The sequence below is a fragment of the Astatotilapia calliptera genome, chromosome 3 (genome assembly GCF_900246225.1).
Source record: "Astatotilapia calliptera chromosome 3, fAstCal1.2, whole genome shotgun sequence".
NCBI lineage: Eukaryota > Metazoa > Chordata > Actinopteri > Cichliformes > Cichlidae > Astatotilapia > Astatotilapia calliptera.
Genome location: NC_039304.1, coordinates 20,931,727 through 20,948,392, shown reverse-complemented (window position 1 = coordinate 20,948,392; position 16,666 = coordinate 20,931,727).

Below are 16,666 nucleotides of genomic sequence, written 5' to 3'. Positions count from 1 at the left end.
ATTTTATTTTTCCGTACGTTTTTTCAAAGCCTACTCCTTCAAAACCGTTCAACTTAGAAAAACCATTCAAACACCGTTATATTCCTATTCTTTTGGACAACACTGCTTCTATTTTTCATATTTTTAACATTTATATTTTTAATTTTATTCAACTTTATTCAACAAAAATTTACAATGTATTTCAATGGGGAGACCCTTCAAATTCTCATTCAACTTCCTCCTCTTTAAACTGTATCTACTTCCACATACATTGACATAGAGCCACCATTCAAACTTTAAAACGAAGACAAGACATTCAACTATTGAACTTGTATTTATCTTTTCAATATCTATTATACTTTTTCTTCAGTTCCAGTTTAAGTTTCATGATGTTTTTTCACCCGTTTCAAAGTTTATAATGGGTGTGTATGGGACGGAATGTTGGGGCTAGAGTGAGACAGCTCAACTGCTAGAGTGAGAGGAGCAAAAAAATTTATCTTAAAATCTTTTTTAAAACTGCTGCTGTGTCCGCAGCGTTTGCTCTACAGGTATGATTTTACCCTCAAAACGTAGCCATGGCTGTCCTCTTTCATCCAATGTGTTTACTATTGTCCTAGGTGTTACGGTTCTTTCATAAATGTCACCAATGCACAGCCTCCTCCCTCCAACTCTTCCATAGACTCTAATGTTAAAATGGCTCAGAAGGTTGGTTTGAAAATCAGAAGAGCATGGTGTCTTTCCACTGTCACCACGTCCATATAATAAGCTCCACAGGCATGAAAACTGAGAATTAGGTAGACTAGAAGCTGCTGTCGCTCACGGTGAAAGAATTTTGTCAATACGACTTTTACTTTTCATTTGGGAGCGATTTGTTTCGGCCTGACTTTTCTGTTCATTTTAAGCAGCAAAAGTGAGGCGCATGTCTGTGTACGTGTGTATGGAGCCATTGGGTGCAGTCACTATAGCAACCAGGCTCACACCTGCCTGCTTAACGAGCTCTGCCTGCCACTGTGCCAAGATTCATCTTAAGCACTTCTCTTTCAACTGCTGCTGTGTCCACAGTGTTACAGCCATCATTTTACCCTCAAATTGTCGCCATTATTGTTCTCTTTCCAACACCGTGTCTTTCAAAGCTCAGACTTTTAAATTTTTTAAACTGTGTGGATCCAAGCAGAGGGATCACATTTTAGTTATTCAGTGATTCAAAGAATATGAACTTTTAATATTCATTCAGATGTTTTCTGACTCTAAATGTTCTCTTCTAAATTCTTAGGGTTTTCTAATTTACAATTAAAACATTTTCAGCTTTTTTCCAACTTCTTCTTCTGTGTAACGTTCAGCTTTTAGCAGTTCAGCACCTTTGTTTTCAGGTTAAATTCGGGTTTTTTTGGGGTTTTTTTTAATCTCATTCAATATTTTTAACTCAAAATTCAGCAATTAATTCATTTCAGTGCATACATTCAGATTCAAGCATTCACACTGCAGTTTCTTCAGAAAATGCACTTTCTAGTTATTATTATTATTATTATATTTTATTTTTCCGTACGTTTTTTCAAAGCCTACTCCTTCAAAACCGTTCAACTTAGAAAAACCATTCAAACACCGTTAGATTCCTATTCTTTTGGACAACACTGCTTCTATTTTTCATATTTTTAACATTTATATTTTTAATTTTATTCAACTTTATTCAACAAAAATTTCCCATGTATTTCAATGGGGAGACCCTTCAAATCCTCATTCAACTTACTCATTTTTAAACTCTACCCGAATCATCTACCAATTGTTATGAAGCCGAATAGGAGCGCACTCCATGTCTTAAAATTGGCCATTGCCCTCAGCTTCTCCAATCACATCACAACTGCAGTCCTGAGATTAAAGGGTGGCTTTTTTTCTCCTCTTTTAGTTCATCTGATCTGATCCTGATTGTCTCTTCAAGTCCACGTGTATCTCTATTCAGCAGGCTTTGACCAAAGTTATTGCTTGTGACACCGGAAGCTGTCTGAACAAAAAACGGCCCCTCCAAAAACAAACAAACATGGAAGACCAATTAGGGGTAAAATCTTTGGAAAAAACAAACAAATCATTATAATCATGATACAAATGAGATATATTCAGTACATAACAGTACTTAAAAATACTATTCAAAGATAAAACATGAAAATATTACACCTTAAACAGGAACAGTTAGGGGAATAAATGAATAGCAACAACCAAATGTGCCACATTAACATTCAAGGCTTTAGAACTTTAAACAGACGCATTGAAATCCTTCTTTAAAATCCTCAACCAATCCGAACACCCTCCCTGCGTGAAACGCAGAGTGTTATTCTGTATTGGCAAACTTGACCTTTAACAAAACATTCTCAGCTCCCAGGGTTTTATCCATCAGAGTAAACCCCTCTGCAATATTAATGCACTCTTGGGAGGCAAATATCATAAATAATGTGATGTAGATATGAATCTCACAAAGCCAATATTGCTACAGTATTTATTTATCTTTACTTGTAAATGTCTCTGCTCTATTACAATGCCATTGCGTCATGATTGTGGCTGCTATAAGACTTCTATACTATTATAAATACCATTTAACAAGGCAGTTGAGCATTACAACCCTGAGAAACTCTGATTGTGACTCAGCATTGAACAATTCAATCAATCACTTTTAAACTATTTCCTATGATTTTTTCACAATCCTAATATAATCAGGAGTCGTGAAGACTTTCAGTAAAAATCCAATCACTTCTTTGACATAACGCTCTAGTGGTGGTATTTCAAGGTTTTCAAAAAAATTCTTCACTCGGTCCCTATCATTTAGTTCTGAGGTATACAAGTCCTCATAAAAAGATTTAAATTGATTGTTAATCCCCTTCTGATGTATAATTTTATTACCCACATTATCTCCTATCTCTACTATCATACCAGCAGCTGCTGATTGTTTCAGCTGGTAGCTCAGGAGTTTACCGGTGCGCTCACCATGCTCATAGAGATCTTGTCTTGACCTAAGATATGAATCCTCCTCGCGCTGACTTGTCAGAATGTCATATTCAGTCTGGAGCAAAATCCTTTTTCTATGTAGCTCCTCAGATGGAGTCATAGAATTTGCCCGGTCAACTTCTTTTATTGCTTTCATTAATTCTGTGGTACGTTTCATTCTTCTTTTCCTTTCACCAGCACTGTATGAAATGATTTGTCCGCGTATATACGCTTTTAATGGTTCCCATAAAGTGCCACTGCTTATATCAGGAGTATCATTAAGATTAACATGCTTATAACATGGTTGGTTATAACATGGCTGGTTATAACATGGTTGGTTATAACATGATAATAACATGGTTGGTTATAACACGGTTATAACATGGTTGGTTATAACATAGTTATAACATGGTTGGTTTGTACATGGTTGGTTATGACATGGTTATAACATGGTTTGTTGTAACATGGCTGGTTATAACATGTTTATAACATGGATGTAACATGGTTGGTTATAACATGGTTATAACATGGTTGGTTATAACATGGTTGTAACATGGTTGGTTATAACATGGTTGGTTATAACATGGTTGGTTATAACATGGTTGGTTATAACATGGTTGGTTATAACATGGTTGGTTATAACATGGTTATAACATGGTTGGTTATAACATGCTTATAACATGGTTGGTTATAACATGGTTATAACATGGTTGGTTATAACATGGTTATAACATGGTTGATTATAACATGGTTATAACATAGTTGGTTAAAACACGTTTATAACATGATTGTAACATGGTTGGTTATAACATGGTTATAACATGGTTGGTTATAACATGGTTATAACATGGTTGGTTATAACATGGTTATAACATGGTTGGTTATAACATGGTTGGTTATAACATGGCTGGTTATATCATGATAATAACAGAAATAGCAGCCTCAACAGCAAAGGTGAATGTTTTAAAAACTTCTGAAATGTCCCGAGTCTCAAGTGCTGCTAATGTTAAATCTGATGGAATGAATTCGTATTTAGAACGAGAGCAGGGGCGTTTAGCCGTTTTAAATCCTAATGCTCCGACGTTTAAACCTGTGTTACCAGAACAACCATATCAGGGTGTGGATGCTAGTGATCATCAAGCACAGGTATTGGATGTAAGGCCCAAGTTTAAAAATACTTTTCAACCCAAGGTCGTTTCATTGGAAAGGGCAGAGACAAAGTTACATCAAGTATTTCCAGGTGCAGTTTCAACTACTCAGATGATTTCGCAGTCTCACGCACAATCAAAACCTCTCACACATACAGTGCAAGGTGGTGAGGGTCATGATCATCTAGTCACAGTTTTGAAGAAACAAAATGAAATTACAACTTTATTAGCTGAGCAGCAGTCTCTGTTTTTGTTACCAAGGCGTGACATTCAGTTATTTGATGGCGATCCTTTGCAATATCAAACATTTATGAGAGCTTTTGAGCACATGGTGGAGAGTCAAACTCACAGTGCTAAGGATTGTTTATATTTTCTCGAGCAATATACTAAAGGCCATCCAAGAGAAATGGTCAGAATGTCATGGATCGCTGTGTGGCAGGCAGGAGGAGGACCCAAAATGCAAAACTCACAGACACGGGGATGAACTCAAAAAATCACAGCTTTAATGCTGGAGAGGCAGAACGTAGGAAAAACAAAACTAAACTGGGAAAATTAAATACAAAGCTCGCCAAGAGACACAGGGAGGAACACACACAACATGAGGGAGAACGCGACACAGAACTGAGGGAGACGCAGACATAAATGCACAGAGGGTTAACGAGGGAAGTGGGAGCACACGGGGAACACAGGTGACACTGATAATTATAACAAGACACGGCAGGAGTGAACACAACACTAACGGGAGACGGGCAAAGTAAAACAGGAAGTACAGAGGTTCAGACAGGAGGAGAGAGAGCACGGGGAACATGGCCTAAGGAACGAAATACAAAAATACAAGGAACTAAGAATACTGGGCCCACATGGCCCAGGACCATGACATCACCCCCCCCTTAAGGGGTGGCACCAGACAGCCCAAACACAGAAAAACAAAACCAAACAGAAAACGACCCAGGGCGGGCGGCGGGGGCCCAGGACGGAGGGCTCGGAACAGAAAACAAAAGAGCACAGCAAACACCGGAGCCCAAGAAAAACAACCCAAAAACACAGTGCAGTTCAGGGGGCCGACCATGCGGACGGCAACGGTGGAGACGTGGAAACAGTTTAGGGGGCCGGCCACGCGGAAGGCGGCGGCGGCGAAGGAGACGACGGAGCAGTTCAGGGGGCCGGCCGCGCGGAAGGCAGCGGCGGCGGCGAAGGAGACGACGGAGCAGTTCAGGGGGCCGGCCACGCGGAAGGCAGCAGCGGCTCTCCAGTGTTAGGCGTGCTGGCCATGGCCCGGTGGGCACAGGACCAGACGAGGCAGGACCAGACGAGGCAGGACCAGACGAGGCAGGACCAGACGAGGCAGGATCAGACTGTGGCGATGCGGGGGCCGGACCAGGCGTCGCTGCAGAGGCTGAGGCTGGACCAGGCGACGGCGAAGCAGGAGCTGAGGCCGATGCTGGACCAGGCGACGGCGAAGCAGGAGCTGAGGCCGATGCTGGACCAGGCGGAGCAGAGGCCGGGGCCGGACCAGGCGGAGCAGATGACGGGGCCGGACCGGGCGATGACGGGGCCGGACCAGGCGACGCACAGGCTGGAGCTCGACCGGGCGATGACGGGGCCGGACCAGGCGTGGCAGAGGCTGAGGCTGGGCCAGACGAGGACGAAGACTCTGAGGCTGGGCCAGACGAGGACGAAGACTCTGAGGCTGGGCCAGACGAGGACGAAGACTCTGAGGCTGGGCCAGACGAGGACGAAGACTCTGAGGCTGGGCCAGACGAGGCACAGGCTGGAGCTGCAGCAGGCGAAGCACAGGCTGGAGCAGAAGCAGAAGGTGGCTGGATGGGCTCCTCGGGCCCTCCAGCGGAGACGGGAGGCTGAACAGGCCCCTCGGTCCTTCATTTGAAAGAAAGTTGCACTTTGAAAGATTATCTTTTTTGAAAGAGAATGGCGTGTGTTTTGGTTGTCTGCGCATTGGGCACAGAAGCAAGGACTGTAGGAAACGTCTCTTGTGTAAAGTTTGTAATCAGAAACACCCCACACTCTTACATATTCACTCCAAGCAGAGGGAAAGTGTTGCAGTGCAAACTATAGGAGGGAGAGAGCCACCAGATGAAGGTCCTTCATGTGCGGTGCAAAGCAGTGGTGTTACTGGGGCCGGTGAGCAAAATAGTGCTCTGTCCATAATACCAGTTAGAGTGAAGTCCAAGAAAGGTAATCAGTCACTGATAACCTATGCTTTTCTAGATCCTGGGAGCTCGGCTTCATTTTGTACAGAAGCACTCATGAATAGGCTGAATCTTTCAGGAAGGAAAACTGGCATTCTTTTGCAGACAATGGGTCAGGAGAAAATGGTCAGTAGTTACGTGGTTTCAGGTTTGGAAGTAGCTGGTTTGGATTTAGATCACTACTGTGACTTGCCTGACTTATTTACTCAGAAAACCATGCCTGTGCATCCATGTAATATTCCCCGACAGGAAGATCTCGACAGATGGCCACATTTGCGCCATATTAACATACTGGAGATAAAGTCTGGGGTAGACCTGTTGATCGGGACCAATGTGCCCAAGGCTTTGGAGCCATGGGATGTTATCAGAAGTCAAAATGGAGGTCCCTATGCAGTAAAATCTATGCTGGGTTGGACGGTGAATGGTCCTCTCAGAGAGGATTGTAAGATTGACATTTTTGATGTGAGTGTTAATAGGATTTCCGTGGCAAGATTGGATGAGCTGTGGGAACGTCAAATGAAGACTGACTTCCCAGAATGTATTCAGGATGAGCAATTTGCTTTGTCTAGAGAAGATCAGCAGTTTATGAAGTCAGTGATGGATTCTGCTAAGTTGGTTAATGGTCATTACACCATTGGTTTACCTTTTAGGTGCAATCAGGTAAAAATGTCAAATAATAGGAAGGCTGTAGAACAGCGAGCTATAAGCCTTAAATGGAAGTCTATCAAAGATGATTCCTGGTTGTCAGGGCCAAAGTTTCTCGTTGAACCAGAAATTAATTGGCCAGTGAACCTTGATTTTGGAAAGATCTCTTTTAATGATCCAGAGATTAAAATGGCCATTTTCGTTCATGCTGTTGATGCAAATGAATACAAGAGTGCATCAATCAGGGACATCAAGAAGGCCTACAGAAAGCTGGCTTTGCAGTTACACACCGACAGAAACCAAGACGACCCGCAAGCCCTGGACAAGTTTGCAGATTTGGGGGCAGCCTATGAGGTCCTCTCAGATAAGGAGAAAAGGAAACAGTATGACGTGTATGGAGAGTACGAGCTCAAAGAGGGTCACCACAGCTCTCGCAGCAATATCTTCTCCAGTTTCTTTGGTGATTTTGGGTTCATGTTTGGTGGCAACCGACAGCAACAGGACAGGAATATTCCCAGAGGAAATAACATAATACTGGACCAGGAGATTACACTGGAAGAAGTGTACTCTGTGAACTTTGTGGGTGGCAAACGTGCGTTGAAAGAGGCAGTGGAAGGATGGAATCAGGCACAGATTCATGAGACGCTGCTGCAAAAGGGCATAAAGTGGATCTTTAATCCTCCTGCTGGTTCCCATCATGGCGGTGTTTGGGAACGTCTCATTAGGTCTGTCAGGAAGGTGTTAAATTCCATTTTGAAAGTGCAGAATTTGGACGAAGAAGGCCTTTGTACAGTTCTTTGTGAGGCAGAGGCTATTATGAACAGTAGACCAATAACTAAAGCCTCTACTGATCCTAATGATTTGGAGGTCTTGACTCCTAACCATCTGTTGTTGCTTAAGACCAAGCCATTGATACCACCAGGAGTGTTTCAGAAGGGGGACGTGTATGGACAACATCGATGGAGGCAAGTTCAGTACATGTCTGACCTGTTCTGGAAGTGCTGGGTCAAGGAGTACTTGCCCCAGCTTCAAGAGCGTCAGAAGTGGCGGAGAATCGGACGGAAATTCATTCCTGGGGATGTGGTTATCGTTGTCGATGATTCTGTGCCTCGTAACTCTTGGGTGACTGGAAGGATTGTGGAAGCAATTTCTGACAGTAAAGGTCTTGTACGTCGGGTTTGTGTTAAGACAAAGACTGGTTGTTTGGACAGGCCGATCACTAAAGTGTGTCTTCTACAGGAAACAGAAGAGTCATGAAAATTGACTTTTTTCAAATATCTATTTGCATTAATGTATATTTATTTATTTGGAATTGAAATTGTATCTTTGAATGTTTGATAAAAGATTGATCATGTTTATCAGTATGTCTCCTACATGGTAAGTATGATGTAATTATTGCTCTAAAATAATTAGGGGCCGGTATGTAGGAGCCATATGAGTTGTTTCCGTCTGACTAAGTGGGTTGGTTTAAATGGACTCACTGTATTGGTGCATGGGTGTGGGGCGTGTCTCATGGGTGTGGTAGATAATAAATGTGGTTGCACTCACCTGTTCACTTCACCTGATGTTGATGAGCAGAAGGTAGGGTGAGCACGAGGCAAAACTTTCTGTTGACCGCAACATATCGCAACATATCGCAACATGTCGCAATTTGAATGATTTGATATTCTGTGCGTTTGTTTGACAGTTGATCCCATGTGCTGATTTGTAGTTTGGACAGTGGCATGTGTAAATAAAGAAGCAAATGATACAGAAGTGTTCTATGCGTTAATTGTTGCGCGTCATCGATGTCCTCATGTTTAGCCTGCCGCGGCCATTGGTTGGAGTAGCCGCAACAATTGGTTTTAACATGGTTATAACATGGTTTGTTATAACATGGTTGGTTATAACATGGTTATAACATGGTTGGTTATAAAATGATAATAACATGGTTGGTTATAACATGGTTATAACATCGTTGGTTATAACATGGTTATAACATGGTCGATTATAACACGGTTATAACAAAGTTGGTTAAAACACGTTTATAACATCATTGTAACATGGTTGGTTATAACATGGTTATAACATGGTTGGTTATAACATGGTTATAACATGGTTGGTTATAACATGGTTATAACATGGTTGGTTATAACATGGCTGGTTCTAACATGATAATAACATGGTTGGTTATAACATGGTAATAACATGGTTGGTTATAACATAGTTATAACATGGTTGGTTATAACATGGTTGGTTATAACATGGTTGGTTATAACATGGTTGGTTATAACATGGTAATAACATGGTTGGTTATAACATGGTTATAACATGGTTGGTTATAACATGGTTGGTTATAACATGGTTGATTATAACATAGTTGGTTAAAACATGACTGGTTATAAATTGGTTATAACATGGTTGGTTATAACATGGTTGTAACATGGTTGGTTATAACATGGTTGTAACATGGTTGGTTGTAACATGGATGGTTATAACATGGTTGGTTATAACATGGTTATAACATGGTTGGTTATAACATGGTTGGTTATAACATGGTTATAACATGGTTGGTTATAACATGGTTATAACATGGTTGGTTATAACATGGTTGGTTATAACATGGTTATAACATGGTTGGTTATAACATGGTTATAACATGGTTGGTTGTAACATGGCTGGTTATAACATGATTATAACATGGTTGGTTATAACATGGTTATAACATGGTTAGTTATAACATGGTTGGTTATAACATGATTATAACATAGTTGGTTAAAACATGACTGGTTATAAAATGGTTATAACATGGTTGGTTATAACATGGTTATAACATGGTTGGTTATAACATGGTTATAACATGGTTGGTTATAACATGGTTGGTTATAACATGGTTGGTTATAACATGGTTGGTTATAACATGGTTATAACATGGTTGGGTATAACATGGTTGTAACATGGTTGATTATAACATGGTTGTAACATGGTTGGTTATAACATGGTTGGTTATAACATAGTTGGTTAAAACATGACTGGTTATAAAATGGTTATAACATGGTTGGTTATAACATGGTTGGTTATAACATGATAATAACATGGTTGGTTATAACATGGTAATAACATGGTTGGTTATAACATGGTTATAACATGGTTGGTTATAACATGGTTATAACATGGTTGGTTATAACATGGTTATAACATGGTTGGTTATAACATGGTTATAACATGGTTGTTATAACATGGTTATAACATGGTTGGTTATAACATGGTTGGTTATAACATAGTTGGTTAAAACATGACTGGTTATAAAATGGTTTTAACATGGTTGGTTATAACATGATTATAACATAGTTGGTTAAAACATGACTGGTTATTAAAAAGCGTTATAACATGGTTGGTTAAAACATGGTTATAACATGGTTGTTAATAACATTGTTGTATCATGGTTGGTTATAACATGGTTAAATGTTTGGTTATAACATGGTTGTAACATGGTTGGTTATAACATGGTTATAACATAGTTGGTTAAAACATGACTGGTTATTAAAAAGCGTTATAACATGGTTGGTTATAACATGGTTATAACATGGTTGTTAATAACATGGTTGTATCATGGTTGGTTATAACATGGTTATATGTTTGGTTATAACATGGTTGTAACATGGCTGGTTATAACATGATAATAACATGGTTGGTTATAACATGGTTATAACATGGTTAGTTATAACATGGCTGGTTATAACATGATTATAACATAGTTGGTTAAAACATGACTGGTTATAAAAGGGTTATAACATGGTTGGTTATAACATGGTTATAACATGGTTGGTAATAACATGGTTGTAACATGGTTGGTTATAACATGGTTACATGGTTGGTTATAACATGGTTATAACATGGTTGGTTATAACATGGTTGTAACATGGTTGGTTATAACATGGTTGGTTATAACATGGTTATAACATGGTTGGTTATAACATGGTTGGTTATAACATGGTTATAACATGGTTGGTTATAACATGGTTGGTTATAACATGGTTGGTTATAACATGGTTGGTTATAACATGGTTATAACATGGTTGGTTATAACATGGTTATAACATGGTTGGTTATAACATGGTTATAACATGGTTGGTTATAACATGGTTGGTTATAACATGGTTATAACATGGTTGGTTATAACATGGTTATAACATGGTTGTTATAACATGGATATAACAACAGGGGGATAGCTCAGTAGGTAAAGTGGTCGCCCCATGATCGGAAGGTCGGCGGTTCGAATCCACTTAACGGCTACCCTGAGGTACCCCTGAGCAAGGTACCGTCCCTACACACTGCTCCCCGGGCGCCTTCTTAGTGGGCTGCCCACTGCTTCACTGAGTGAATGGGTCAAATGCAGAGAAAAACAAGTAATTTCCCCATGGGGATCAATAAAGTATCCATTATTATTATTATTATTATTATTATCATTATTATTATTATTATAACATGGTTGAAACATGGTTGGCTATAACATGGTTATATGGTTGGTTATAACATGGTTGTAACACGGTTGGTTATAACATGGTTGTAGCGAACCCCCCCGAATGAAGGATGACACTTTACTGATGACGTTTTGAAGGTTTAATGGCAGTAAACCATCAATCTCACCGTAAGAGCTGAGGATGTATACATAGAAACAGCGTGTAAGCAAAATAATCCACACTCTTACAATCGTAAACCTTATAACATGAAGTTCGTTTCAACGTAACATTTAACAAATGTAGCGACTGTCACAAAAACATCTAAATGTGTCCTTATTTATATCATAACCATACCTTGTGCCTCTATCAAGGGGGCTGCTAATGACAAAAGAAATCTCCATAGGCTCCGTTAAGCCATCACATTTCAAAACTCCCGCGACTGCTGCTGAAAACTGCACCAAAAACAGTTTTACAGGAAATCGTCCCATCAAAATAAAAGCTTCTACACACAAACAGGAAGTTGGTAGTAGAAAACAGCAATGAGTGCCAAAATAAGGTGCAAGGAAAGGCATTCAGGGTTATTTACACTCCCACCAAAATTACGAATAATTGGTTTACATAAAAACCAAAATGAACAATTTTCCCAAACAAAATAACCCGTGTAGGAGTTACCTTAGGAACTTTCTAACAATAATACAAGTTTTTGTACTGGACGCTCAACAACTGATAGTTTAGTAGAGCGTTGACCTTTATTATTGAGTCTCTTTTCTCCAAGTGAGATCTTTACCCTTCGCACAAGTCCATCTTTTCCACTGACATCCACTGACAGTCTCTACAACTCTTGCAAGTCTCCATTCCCCTCTGGGTGCCAGTTCATCCATTTCCAACACAACATCACCTACCTTTAGATTCCTCTTTGGTGAGTGCCACTTTTGCCTTGAAATGATGTTGTGAATGTATTCTCGTCTCCAGCGGCTCCAGAACTGCTCTGCAAGGAACTGCACGCGGCGCCACCTCTTCTTGCTGTACAGGTCCTCATTTGAAAAGGCACCAGGTGGGGGCAACGGTGCATTGGATTTCATGTGCAGCAGATGATTGGGTGTGAGCGGTTCTAGGCTGTTGGGGCTGTTCAAGTTATCTATAGTCAGGGGTCTGCTATTGACTATAGCCATGGCTTCATAGAATAACGTCCGTAATGAAGCATCATTGAGTCTGTCATGAGCCAGTGACAGAGTGGTATTCAGCACACTTCTGACAGTCTTTATCTGACGTTCCCACACTCCCCCTGCATGACTAGCATGGGGTGCGTTCATCACAAAGTCACATTGTTTTTCAGTCAAGTATGTATTTAGTCTCTGAGTGTCTAGCTCATTTAAAGCTGCTTTGATCTCATTCTGAGCACCAACAAAGTTCGTTCCCTGGTCACATTGGATGTTTCGAACTGCACCTCTGATTGAAATGAAACATCTTAATGCATTAATAAATGCATCAGTAGACAAGTCCTCTAAGAACTCAATGTGAATGGCACGAGAACAAAAGCAAGTAAGTAGGAGTCCATACCGTTTGTGTTGTTTTCTTCCCTCTGTTAAATGGTAAATGGCCTGTATTTATATAGCGCTTTTCTAGTCCCTAAGGACCCCAAAGCGCTTTACATATCCAGTCATCCACCCATTCACACACACATTCACACACTGGTGATGGTAAGCTACATTGTAGCCACAGCCACCCTGGGGCGCACTGACAGAGGAGAGGCTGCCGGACACTGGCGCCACCAGGCCCTCTGACCACCACCAGTAGGCAACAGGTGAAGTGTCTTGCCCAAGGACACAACGACCGAGACTGTCCAAGCTGGGGCTCGAACCGGCAACCTTCCGATTACAAGGCGAACTCCCAACTCTTGAGCCACGATCGCCCCTCACAAATGGACCAAAACAGTCCATGCCGCAGTGTGTGAAGGGAGGAGAGGGCTCTAAGCGATGTGGAGGTAGGTCACTCATCCTCTGACCCTCTGGAGCTTTGCGGAGTCTGCGGCAGATCACACATTGTCGGATGAATGAGGCAACTGTTTTACTCATTCCAGGAATCCAGTAGCCACTGGATCTGATTTCATTTATGGTGAATTCCTTTCCTTGCTGTTTTACTTTGTCATGACAGTGAGATATTATGAGTTTGGCTGCACATGTTCTTTTGGGATCACGATCGGGTGTTTGAAGGTGTCACTCGTTGCATGCTGGAGTCTCCCTCCCACCTTGAGGAGACCATCTGTATCCATGAAAATGTCCAGTTTAAACAGTTTGTTATGATGTGGGAGCTGTTCTCCTTTCTTCAGCTGTTTTATTTCCTGTTCATACTTTTGACTTTGTACATGTCGAATGATCACAAGTTCAGCATTTTTCTGCTCACTCTCTGTAGCTGATGCATTTGACTTGATGTGTCTAGCCCTTCTTATGAGATGTGCTACAGCCTTAATTGCTTTGGACCAGGAGGAGAACTTACTTAGACATTCAGCAAGACTTACAGTGTCTGTGACTTTAGTAAGCATTGTCTGTACTTTTCTGACTTCTGGATCTCCTATGGTCAGATGCAGCTCGACAGGTTGTGCTGTGGGCAGTTCATTTTTGTAGTTCTCATCCTTGTTCAACCTTCTCCTTAAGTGTTCCAGTCTGATCTCTGCAAGCCTTTTGTTGTCTGGTAAGTTTGGCCTTTGCTTGAATGGAAGAGGCATCTCACAGTGTCCTTGTTCATTTTTCTTTATCCCTTCCTTAAGTTTTTCCAGAAAAACGAGATCCTCTTGTGAGACCATTTTGTCACGTGCCTTTGTGTCCTTGAAATCTGATTCAAGAAGATTGATCATGTCCATTGGTGTTACAGCAGGCATTTCCTTTACCATGACCCTATGGCACAGACTTGTTTCAGTTTCATTTGACTCTGATGAGCCACCAACAATGCTCCACCCTAGGTCTGTCTGTATGGCAAATGGCTCATTGTCTTTTCCGAGTAGAACCTGTTTTGGAGCTAGAGTTCTGGGACAGTTAAATCCAATGAGTAGTCCAACATCACAACTCAGGAGAGGGGGTATCTGATCAGCGATCTCTGACAGATGGGGCCATTGCCTTGCAGTTTCATTTGTGGGTATGTTGTCATAGTTAAATGGGATGTAGTCCTTTGTGTAGGAGGGTGGAAGGTCAATGTGAACATCTGAATTATAACCTCTCACACGTAACCCTGCTACTCTCTGACTTTTGACTGTCATGTGAACTCCCAGCATCGTGGTTAGTTTTAGCTTAACTGGATGGGATGCTGCTTGTAACTGGTTAGTTATCTCCTCACTGACAAATGTGTTGTCACTTTGTGTGTCTAATAAAGCGTACACAAGCTGCTCTTTAGATGGACTCTGAGTAGTGGAAACCCACACAGGAACAATCATGGAGGTACTACCTGATTGACCCACCTTAGTAACATTCAGAGCTGTGGCTGCCATGGTATCATTTTCTGTGGTTGAAGCGACGTTTGTAGAGCTCTGAGGCCTTTCATTTGCCATGTGACTCTCATTGTGCAAACAGGTGGGGTGTCGTCCTTTGCAAGTGTCACATTTGTGGCAATGACGACAGTCTCTGGCATTGTGGCCCACCTTTAAGCACCCGTAGCACAGTTTATTTTCCTTCACAAATGTCCGTTTGTGGTCTAGTGACTTCTCTGAGAAGCTTGGGCACTTTGACAACTGATGACTTTCATCTTTGCAGAACATGCAGGCCACCTTTAACCTTGTGTCATTTGACTTAGTTTTTTCTCCTTGTACTGTGGCTTGTGTAGTAAAGACTTGAGTCACAGATCTGTTTGGTTTGGTCTCCCTTATGTATCTTTTCTCCAAGAATCAGCTGCATGAATAGAGTGCATATGAAGAAGTCACAGGATTACATGCAATTTCTGCCTCGAGTGCTACAAACTCTGCAAAATCCTTGAAGGAGGGAAAATCTTTGCCTTTCATGAGAGCAACTGTGACTTGACGGTTCCAACGCGTTGCAAGCCATTCTGGAATCTTATGCAATAACTTTTGGTTTTCCTCACAGTCACTTAGTATCTCTAAGCCCTTTACATGTGGTGTTGCTTGCAGACAAGTTGTGAGAAAATCAGAAAAGGCCCGTAGACCTTCTGCATCTTTTGAGTGGATTTTAGGCCACTTTGACAGTTTGTCTCTGAATGCCTTTTGAACAACAAATGGCTGACCGTAGCGTTGGTCAAGTCTTTTCCATGCATCTTTGTATGCCTCTTCATCACTGCGGTAGAACGTGCCCTCAAGACACTTAAGAGCAGGACCAGTGATATACCTTTTTAACAAATGCAGTTTTTCAGCTGGAGATATACCTTTGTGTGGGCCACTAGTGAGATGAAGGAAGCCTTCCATTCGATGTAGGTGATGGGATCTCCGCTGAACACGATGGGCACAGGCACTGGAATTCTGCTTACTGCTATGCTGTCTTGAATAGCTTTAGCCAGCTGCAATACGTCTGTGGGAGGCGATGGAGTGACAATTTGTGAGTGCAGTTGTTGTAGAGGATTATTGACAGGGATGGATGCATATTGTTCCACATGTGGGTGATATGAACCTGTAGAGAGCCCTGAGGCTGGTTGTGCAAAGCTTTGGTTGATAACAGACATCCCATTGCTCTGTAACATTAACTGACTGTCCATATCAACTTTAAACTCTTTGTCATAAATCTCTAATTTTGCACGTGCTGCTTGCCTTTCTTTTTCTGCTTGTAAACGCTCTAGTTCAGACCTTTGTGCAACCGGAGGTAAGCTCTCTGGTAAGCTCTAAGAGGTAAGCTCTTACTGCTGCCGGAGGTAAGCTCTTACTGTAGCGAACCCCCCCGAATGAAGGATGACACTTTACTGATGACGTTTTGAAGGTTTAATGGCAGTAAACCATCAATCTCACCGTAAGAACTGAGGAGGTATACATAGAAACAGCGTGTAAGCAAAATAATCCACACTCTTACAATCGTAAACCTTATAACATGAAGTTCGTTTCAACGTAACATTTAACAAATGTAGCGACTGTCACAAAAACATCTAAAAGTGTCCTCATTTATATCATAACCATACCTTGTGCCTCTATCAAGGGGGCTGCTAATGACAAAAGAAATCTCCATAGGCTCCGTTAAGCCATCACATTTCAAAACTCCCGCGACTGCTGCTGAAAACTGCGCCAAAAACAGTTTTACAGGAAATTGTCCCATCTGTTAGGTGACGGCTGTGTGCAAACAGG